The 10,922-nt window shown below is 32.7% G+C and overlaps 2 pseudogenes; one reads left to right on the top strand and one right to left on the bottom strand.

Annotated features, from left to right (window-relative positions):
- Window positions 1-697: 697 nt before the first annotated feature.
- On the bottom strand, window positions 698-2,683 carry LOC145035894 (NAD(P)H:quinone oxidoreductase pseudogene; annotated as a pseudogene).
- An 83-nt stretch (window positions 2,684-2,766) lies between these two features.
- Window positions 2,767-3,607, top strand: LOC145035893 (NAD(P)H:quinone oxidoreductase pseudogene; annotated as a pseudogene).
- Window positions 3,608-10,922: the final 7,315 nt, after the last annotated feature.

The raw sequence follows: 10,922 nt of genomic DNA, 5'->3' as shown, positions 1-10,922 counted from the left end.
TATATATATATATATATATATATATATATATATATATATATATATATAGGGAAATGATCAAATGAGAACACTTAAAAGGTTGAGAACGCATGAACAATTCTGAACCAATCAATATATAAGGGTATATAGGTAAATTTGTCTTTTAATTAAATTATAAAAAAATAAAATAAAATGATATTTTCCTAAATTTTTGGAATTGAATTGACTGTTACCAAAAAAAGGATTTTTTTTTTTCCATTTTCTTTATATCATTAATGAAAGAGAAAAAAAAAATTATCAATTTCAAATGATTTTATTTTGCTTTATGTGATTCTTGTCCTTAAATGAATAAATATTAAACTAATTTATGGACTATATAATTGATTGAAAATATATAACAGTTTACTAATTTGATGATTTAGTTTTATCAAATAGTGTCATATTCATAAATAAAAATGTCGTGACTGGATTTGTCTTTTGTTTTTTGCTCATGAATTGATATCCAAAACTGATTAAGAATTCATCATTTCATTACAAATAAATACGCATCTAATTACAATGATAAATGAATACGACTTTAATCATAAATGAATACATTTACCATAATACAAAATACATCTATAATTACAATGATAAATGACTACAACTTTAATCATAAATGAATACATTTACGATAATACAAAATACATCTACATTCCTATATTTTCAGTAGTTATATTCATAAATGAATATAAAGTGAATCATAAATAAATGCCAACATTGTTTTTCTTCTTCCAATTTTCTTGTTGCTATCATACATATAGAAACGAAGAGCGATGTATTTCCATGCTTTACAGTTATCCTTCTTCGAAACATCAAGCTCTAAATTGCACCTATTCAAAACATAAATCATTAATATATAAAATCATGCAGTTACAGTATACTTATATTCATTGATGATTAACTGCAAAATAAGACATTTGACATTGTATTCATATAAGATTACAACTGAATTTATATTGATAAATTAACAGTCACATTCATATTATATGAACAAGAGTTATAACAATAAGAAGGGATGAAAATGAAATCATACGAAATTTTGAATCATTTCTCTAAGATTAATGCATCATGGGAGACGAACAGAGAAGCAGACTAAGATCAGAATTCTAGTGCTAAAATGGGAACCGCAATAAACAAAGTATCATAGAGCAATAGATCAAGAATGCTTCAAACCTCATAGATTCTCAGAACATATACAAATTAAATATGGTTTTTAACTAGCGGATAAAAAAAGAACACAGGTAAGAGTATGAACGTGAACTACCAAGACCTAATAAACATCTATTAATCAAAACTGAACTTAAAAATGATCTCAAATAAGTCAAAGATTCTGATTATATCGCATTCCTCGTAGACGTGACGATTATGAGAATTTTTAAGATGAAGTCAGGGTACTACAAGTGAATAATACCTCTTTTGATCCTCCATATCGAATTCGATCCTCCTTTCATTAACCGCTAATTTTTTAAATCCCTCCTGCACCACTGTTCTCTTCGTGCCCTTGAGGAAAAACTCTGGCTTATTAATGAAATGAAGATCAAGGAAAACACCATTTTGCCGGAGACTATACTGTGCCAGCCCTCCGCCAAACCCACCTCCGACACTAACAATAGCAGCAGCCTTATCGGCAAACACGGTCGGTGGCCTAGATGCCCAATCGATTGTGTTCTTCAATGGTGTTGTAACCGTGTATTTGTACTCAGGAGAAGTTAAGAGGAAACATTCAAATTGAAGAATCTTCTGACGAAATTCTTCGACCTTCGGTGGAAATTTGTCGTTGACTTCGAGATCTGTGTTGAGCATCGGCAACAACGATATGTCGACGTTTACAATCAACATCCCGTCGATCGCTTGGGGTGGCTAGTTCAATGGCAGCGCGGATGAGGCCATGATCGAAGGGAGCTTTGCGAGTGGAATCACAGATGGCAGCAACGTTAATGATCGGCTTGGGTGATGACGAGGTCTGATGGTGGCGTAGGGATGAGGCGGTGATATGTTGAAGATGTCGATCTATGAGATTAGGTCAAGAAATAAAGAGCCAGAGAGTGATTATAGGAGTTTACAAAATTAGGGTAATGTTTATTTACCTTAATAGCCTTTATATTTTCTTTAATTTAAAAATTAATATTTAAATGTATTAATAATTAGAAAAATAACAATTAATTATAGCCACACATCTTAAAAATTAGATGGTCCAGATATGTTCTCACGTTCTCAACCTTTAAGGTGTTCTCATTTGATCCTACTCCTACATATATATATATATATATATATATATATATATATATATATATATATATATATATATATATATATATATATATATATATAGGAGTAGGATCAAATGAGAACACCTTAAAGGTTGGTTGAGAACGCGAGAACATATCTGGACCATCTAATTTTTAAGATGTGTGGCTATAATTAATTGTTATTTTTCTAATTATTAATACATTTAAATATTAATTTTTAAATTAAAGAAAATATAAAGGCTATTAAGGTAAATAAACATTACCCTAATTTTTTAAACTCCTATAATCACTCTCTGGCTCTTTATTTCTTGACCTAATCTCATAGATCGACATCTTCAACATATCACCGCCTCATCCCTACGCCACCATCAGACCTCGTCATCACCCAAACCGATCATTAACGTTGCTGCCATCTGTGATTCCACTCGCAAAGCTCCCTTCCATCATGGCCTCATCCGCGCCGCCATTGAACTAGCCACCCCAAGCGATCGACGGGATGTCGATTGTAAACGTCGACATATCGTTGTTGTCGATGCTCAACACAGATCTCGAAGTCAACGACAAATTTCCACCGGGAGTCGAAGAATTTCGTCAGAAGATTCTTCAATTTGAATGTTTCCTCTTAACTTCTCCTGAGTACAAATACACGGTTACAACACCTTTGAAGAACACAATCGATTGGGCATCTAGGCCACCGAACGTGTTTGCCGATAAGGCTGCTGCTATTGTTAGTGTCGGAGGTGGGTTTGGCGGAGGGCTGGCACAGTATAGTCTCCGGCAAAATGATGTTTTCCTTTCATTTCATTAATAAGCAAGAGTTTTTCCTCAAGGGGACGAAGAGAACAGTGGTGCTGGAGGGATTTAAAAAATTAGCGGTTAATGAAAGGAGGATCAAATTCGATATGGAGGATCAAAAGAGGTATTATTCACTTGTTCGTCTCCCATGATGCATTAATCTTAGAGAAATGATTCAGAATTTCGTATGATTTCATTTTCATCCCTTCTTATTGTTATAACTCTTGTTCATATAATATGAATGTGACTGTTAATTTATCAATATAAATTTAGTTGTAATCTTATATGAATACAATGTCAAATATCTTATTTTGCAGTTAATCATCAATGAATATAAGTATACTGTAACTGCATGATTTTATATATTAATGATTTATGTTTTGAATAGGTGCAATTTAGAACTTGATGTTTCGAAGAAGGATAACTGTAAAGCATGGAAATACATCGCTCTTCGTTTCTATATGTATGATAGCAACAAGAAAATTGGAAGAAGAAAAACAATGTTGGCATTTATTTATGATTCACTTTATATTCATTTATGAATATAACTACTAAAAATATAGGAATGTAGATGTATTTTGTATTATGGTAAATGTATTCATTTATGATTAAAGTTGTAGTCATTTATCATTGTAATTATAGATGTATTTTGTATTATGGTAAATGTATTCATTTATGATTAAAGTTGTATTCATTTATCATTGTAATTAGATACGTATTTATTTGTAATGAAATGATGAATTCTTAATCAGTTTTGGATATCAATTCATGAGCAAAAAACAAAAGACAAATCCAGTCACGACATTTTTATTTATGAATATGACACTATTTGATAAAACTAAATCATCAAATTAGTAAACTGTTATATATTTTCAATCAATTATATAATCAATAAATTAGTTTAATATTTATTCATTTAAGGACAAGAATCACGTAAAGCAAAATAAAATCATTTGAAATTGATAAAAAAAAAATTTCTCTTTCATTAATGATATAAAGAAGATGGAAAAAAAATCCTTTTTTGGTAAAAGTCAATTACAATTCCAAAAATTTAGGAAAATATCATTTTATTTTATTTTTTTATAATTTAATTAAAAGACAAATTTACCTATATACCCTTATATATTAATTGGTTCAGAACTGTTCTCGCGTTCTCAATCTTTTAAATGTTCTCATTTGATCCTTTATATATATATATATATATATATATATATATATATATATATATATATATATATATATATATATATATATATATATATATATATATATATATATATAAAAGGACGACAGTACATAAGTAAGAGTATGAATAAAAAAGTGCGTTCAAAATAGTTATGTACATTACGTTATTACGTTGTTCATGTGGTACTATAATATCGTATTAATGGCGATCTTTGAAACCAAGTGGGCTCGCAAATGCGTGCCTTCAAGGGTCACTCATTAAATTATGGACCCCTACCTCTTGGCTTCAAATTATCGATTTAAAAAGTATTAAGTATTTAATGTTAACTTTTTGGACTTTAGTACATTACTATTTTTAAATTATATTTTTTAAAAGAAATATAATCGTACTTCTGATTTTAAGGTAATCTGTATATGGTAAGAGTGACTTCTTTCTAATGGAATTATACGTTTTTTTCTAACTTGTAATATAATAATATATGTTTATTATATCTAAAAAGGTTTTTAAATTTATACCTAAATATATTTTTCTATTGATTTATATGTGGAGGTAAGGTTTTTTTTTTTTTTTTTCTAGAACCTCATAATTATATTAAACTAGCAAACATTTAGAAAAACAAAACAATTACATTCAATTCGAAGGTGAAACATGATTATGAAGCCAAACAGTTCACCTTAACTTAGTTTTACTACATCTATTAGAAACCCAAAAGAAAGTTTTATCAACAATATCATCAAATATTAAAGACGTTTTTGTGATAGTCGTTCCAAACATAAAGACTTTCTAAAAGTTCCAAACGCACCACAACGTTGTCAAAACCAAAGCATCAAAAATGTTATGTTGCCCTCCACTCAAAGAAACTATATCAGACCAAGCGAGAATCGACTAGACACAAATCTGATTTGCAGGACGTAAACCCCACCAAATAGCAATTCGGTTCCAAATATTCCTAATCATAGAACATCCAGTAAAAAGATAATCAATGGTCTCCACTCTACAAGAACAAATCGAGCACATAATTGTCGCTACCATAATGCCCCTTGAAGATAATCTCTCTCTCTCTCTCTCTCTCTCTCTCTCTTACTATATATATATATATATATATATATATATATATATATATATATATATATATATATATATATATATTAGGGATACTTTGATGCTCGATTCTCCAAATCAGAATATTGTGTTTAATAGTAACCTAACCTTATTAACTGTAACGCCCGCAGATTCGATCTAGTCAATTTAGAGACAATAAATGTCAATAATGACTTTTTGATAGATGATTATTTAGAATAAATAATCTTAACTAAGTTGTAGTATATGTCACAAGGTTTCCGTACAAATAAACAACATCAAAATCTAAGTTATAACGAAAACGTTATGACCTGCCGAAGTTTCGCGACAAAACCGACACGACATCGAGAATCATAAAAAGTGAGTTTATGACAAACTACTTTTTAGCTTTAGTGATCTAAATGAAAGTCATAGTATTCATTAAACCGAGAATTTCCATAAAAAGATTGTCAAAATTTGACTTCGTATGAGGAAGTTATGATTTTACTAGGATTCTGTATAGTAGTAGACAACTAAAAACTCGAAATAAAGATCGAGTGATTTCTAGCCGATACAACCTAAACGAGAATTAAAGCTCTTGTCAATAGTAGTACAACGGCCAAAAGATAGACGAAAACAGATGTTGAATGAACAAGTGATGAATTTTTAACAGACTTTTCATGACCCGCCTGTTAAAAATATAATATTAAAAATGAAGTCAAAATTAGCCGACGGAGTCCAAACAAAATTTTTAAAGCATAATCTCAACTACGCGTGGATATAAAGAACATCAAAAACAGAGTTCATATGCAAAAGATATGAATTTCTAAAGTTCAGAACACAAACTTCGATGTTTGACCTACACACGACGTGAACAAAGCATGGTTCACAACGTGAACCAGTTAATTGACACTTATCAAGCCTAGAAGACACGTGGTAAGCCTAGGGGATGACCGAGATCAAACTTACGACGTGAACAAACATGATTCACGTCGTGAACCTCAAATTTTGACCTATAAATAGGGTGACAACCCGAAATTTTCTATCTTGTACAGTGAAACTCATTCCTGCTATCATTTAGCATAATTTGGAGTCCGTTTGAACGTTCTTAGCCTTGTATACTTAAGGGATAAGTGTCGGGGGTTTATCTGCTGAAGTTATAGCTCAGAGAACCAGCCTTAAATACCTTTACAAGGATTTCACGGCCACCACATAGGAGTTTACGGCCATAAACCCCATGTGGGCCGTAAACCCGACCGTATATGATGATATGTTAGCTGTTTGTTCAATCCTTTCTTTCCCATGGCTGAAATCCTCTCAACTATCATCCCGATCTTCGTCCTCGATCTTCAAAACTCATAAGTTTCTTATCCTAACTAGTTGATATCTTACATGAACTAGTGATCTTACATGATTTCATTTGTGAAATCATTCCATTTGTGTAGATCTTCAAGTTTCACCAAGAACACCAAGAACACACACTAGTGTTCTTGGCCAAAACCGACCATTTATGCTCCTAGATCGTAAGTACTCTTGTTCTAACTCGTTGTACACTAGGTTTAACATGTTTAGAGCTTAGAATCATCAAAATTAGCGGATTGAATGAGAGTTTACAGCCAAGGATCTCCGAAGGCCGTAAACTCCCTATAAGGGTGCATTGATGCCCTTTTGTCCTTCCAAATGACTAGAACTTAGCCCCGAACCAACCACCATTGAACTAAGTACTTCAATCAAGAAAATGGTATTTTACACCATGAGTTGACCGTAAACTCATGGGGAAGTGGTCCCCAAGCCGTAAACACAAGTTAAGGTCATTCTTGGACCTTAAACTCACCTAGCCTCTTGTTTAAGCCTTGGAACACTTAACCACAAAAGACACCTTACCTTTAAGCCTCAAATGGAGACCCAGTAGAGAGTTTACGGCCAGGAGTAAACTCCCCTTGGCTGTAAACTCCATTAAGTATGGTCCATTGACCATAAACTCACTTACAATGCCTTGCAATCGTTGTTGCAACCCAATGGCCTCCTAACACTTTGACTAAAGTGTTTTCCACAACTTAGAATGTTTATACTTGTCTAATTAGTGTTATAATCACTAATTGTATATATATACATGTGTCTTTATATGTCATTAGCACCATTGTGTGTGTTTAAGTCTTCACTTGACACCAAGCACTTGTCCGACACTTCCATACGATCCACTCACTGCAGGTAAGTTCATACCCCTTAATTAACCTTTTAAATGTTTATAAATGCATTGGGGGGGGGGGGATACAAGTTGAATCATGCTAGTTATTATATCAATCACATGTGATTAATAACTAGCATACAAAACGGATTTACTACATTGTTAGCTGTTTACTCGGTATACTACTTCCAAATGACTTACCAAAACATTTTTACATGTTAAACTCTTTATCAAACTGTCTTACATACTGTATGTTTCCTTTCAAACTCTTTTACAATTGTGTTTCAAACAAAGGTTTTCCTTATCCTTAAGACTATCTTAACAAACAAACTACTTTCAAATAGTTTTATGAACTAACATCAAGTCATCACTAAACTTTTCACAGGTTTTACAAAACTTCTTTTATACTTTTATACTGTCAAATGCATGCCTATATATGTATAGTTATATAAGTAATGTTTACAGGACTTAGGACGGCTGGCTCGCTTTAATTCCTTTTCCTCGTTGGGATGTGGTCTTAGGGTATCGGTTATTCGTCCGAATGTCGTCTAAATATTAGTTATATATCATGTATCCATATATAGACCTAAAAGTTCCCCCAGTTAGTTCAGTACCTTTAGGTAGCAAAGGTATACCTTCGATTATATAAGTACAATACTAGTAACCTTAATAGGTATAGTTAGCAGATACTACTTACTATTCCAAGTACAAAGAATCACACAAGAGTCGGTTCATTCATGAGTCTATACAAATACATTACATTCTATATGAAGAGTTACAGTTACAAAAATACGAATACATTACATACTATATGAAGAGATACTAATACATACAATTATAAGACATACAATTACAAGAGATACGATTACATAGATACGATTACATAGATTCTATTACATACTATAGGAAGAGATACGATTACATGCTATATGATGAGATACTATTACATATTATATGAGTAGATACTATTATATAAGTACGTGACTAACCATTCTACACCCAGCTGTTAGCTACAAAGGGAAAATGCACATCGACGGATGTCTATGATTAATACTATTCGGCAAGTTACTCTGTTGTGTTTATCCTAGTACGAAAGGATAATACTTAAATAATTATATTATTTTCATTCTCACCTTTACTTTGTGACACATTCACATGAACGACGAGGTAGAATATATTTGATATAGGTAGACTATTTTCCTTATCACCTTTATATTGTGACACATACAAATAAACGATGAGGTAGACGATAGTTTTATAATAATAATAATAGATACACGAGGGAAAAACCGTCACATTTACAGTGATGCACACTTTCAAAATAGTTGAGTCTTGGTAGAAGACTACTTTTTATAGGAAATATGGGATTTTCTAGGATTTTCAAACGTTTACAATTACTTACAAACATGTTCATTGATACAAACTTTTCTTCAAACACTTACAAGTCTTTCTTTACAGTTTTACAAATCAAAGACACATAAATACTTATGAATTCACTGACTTTATTGCTGATACCCGCTTTCAAAATAACTTGTATTCTCAGGTAACAAATAGACAGGTACGACGGCCAGGTTTTGTGAAGACGAAGCAGTCAAGACTCGTCTTTTATTTTGATTATTCATTATGTTGTTTTATACAATGAAAGAACACAATTGTATTCAAAATTATACTATTAATGCAATGGATGATGTTGTTGCTTGTTTACCACTTTACATTGTGGTGATACATTACATGACGCCCTCCGCCCCAGAATGTTTCCGCCGTTCTCGGTTTTAGGGTGTGACAGATTGGTATCAGAGCATTGTTTATAGTGAATTGAGTATATCAACCCATAAAAGATATACTAACTATAAATACAATGGGATTAAAAATACTCTAACCAAGATTTTATACTTTTAAATAATAAAATATTTAACTAAGTATACATGCCTGCATTCATACTAAAATTCGTGTTGCAATGACTAGACCAAAAGTATTACGATTGTTGAATATCACAAGTAAGCTCGGGGATGTATGGTCAGTCTTGGGAGTGGTATAGCCTGATCAACTATGATGGTCTGAGGAGTGATTAGCACATGCCCAAGAATGGTTGTGATGTGGAAACAAGTCTAAAAACTTATCAACACTACTACAATGAGAACTCTCGAACATAACATAAGTCTAAAATACTATAGGAGTATTTTGTGTTACTATAATTACTTACTTAAGAACTAAAAAGGATCTTCATTACTAATTCGATAGTTGCTAAGTGGATACACTAAGGTTATATGTAACTAGGATGTTATAGACTTAGAATCTGTGAATTTTTGCTTTACCCCTGTTCCTTGTGAATTTGGAGTTAAGGTAACTTATTTGAAGGCCTATCCTGTTTTGATTACATATAGCTGGTATGCTCTTTACATATAGTTATGTAACTAATGAAGATTACTTAATAATTATCTAGTTATTTTGTCTAGTAACTATTTCCTTACCCCAATTCTCATGTAGATAACATGGCTGGACTGCATCCCCATGGTAACCTGTACCTTCCGAACGAAGGCAATATTGGATGGTTTGGAGAAGAACCTGAGAATGATCATCCAATCCCTTTGAATGATCACTATGCTGAAGACCTTTCGGATGATGATAACTCCAAGCTCGAGGTTGATAACCTACCCCCGGTAGCTCCCATTCCAAATCCTAACCCTCGTCTGGCTTTTCATGGCCCAGCGCCTCCTTCGGTAGAATGCTTGGAAACATGGAGCGAAGAGCTAGATCATCCTATGTCGTTTAATGGATACGAAATCTTCTACAACTTAAGCAAAGGGGGCTCAGCAGATAGAGTCCTACCAATCCTAGTCCGAAGAGTTTCCCGAAACGAAATTTAGGGCAAGACGGCTCTCCATTGTATCGAAGAGGTTATTGCCAGTGCAAGAATGAATACCATCCGCACAAACCGTCTTGAAAACACTTGTGAGAGATCTGAGAGAAACCATGAGACCCTGCTACAAGCACCATTTGAAACTCGAGCCGAATTCATAGAGCTCTGAGTACGCCAGAGGGTGTACGAAAGATACCTACTTGATATGGAACGTCAACTAGCTGAACTAAGGGTTCACCATAAGGGTGACTGTCGCCAGTAGGAGATGCTTTACTTTCGTTCTTTGTTTTAGAGAGCTATGTTCCTGTCTATGTTATGTGTAGCACATTCCTATTTGACTACCTTGTACTGTAAGTACTGTTAGTTATGCCTTTATGCTGTCAAAGACTTTTCTACTCCGAATATGATGTAATACCTACTACAAGGTCAATTTTTCCCAATATTATTACATCTGAACCATCGATGATATTGACAGTTGGCTAACTTCCGTTTCACTCTTTGTTCAAATACTTTCATCATACTATCGTTGGAGTCTATCTAAAACCCACTCTAGTCAAGTTATTG

This window comes from Lactuca saligna, chromosome 3 (assembly GCF_052625555.1).
Source record: "Lactuca saligna cultivar CGN05327 chromosome 3, ASM5262555v1, whole genome shotgun sequence".
In the NCBI taxonomy this organism is placed as follows: domain Eukaryota; kingdom Viridiplantae; phylum Streptophyta; class Magnoliopsida; order Asterales; family Asteraceae; genus Lactuca; species Lactuca saligna.
The sequence above is the reverse complement of the archived record's forward strand: the minus strand, read 5'-3'. Positions and strand labels throughout refer to the sequence as shown.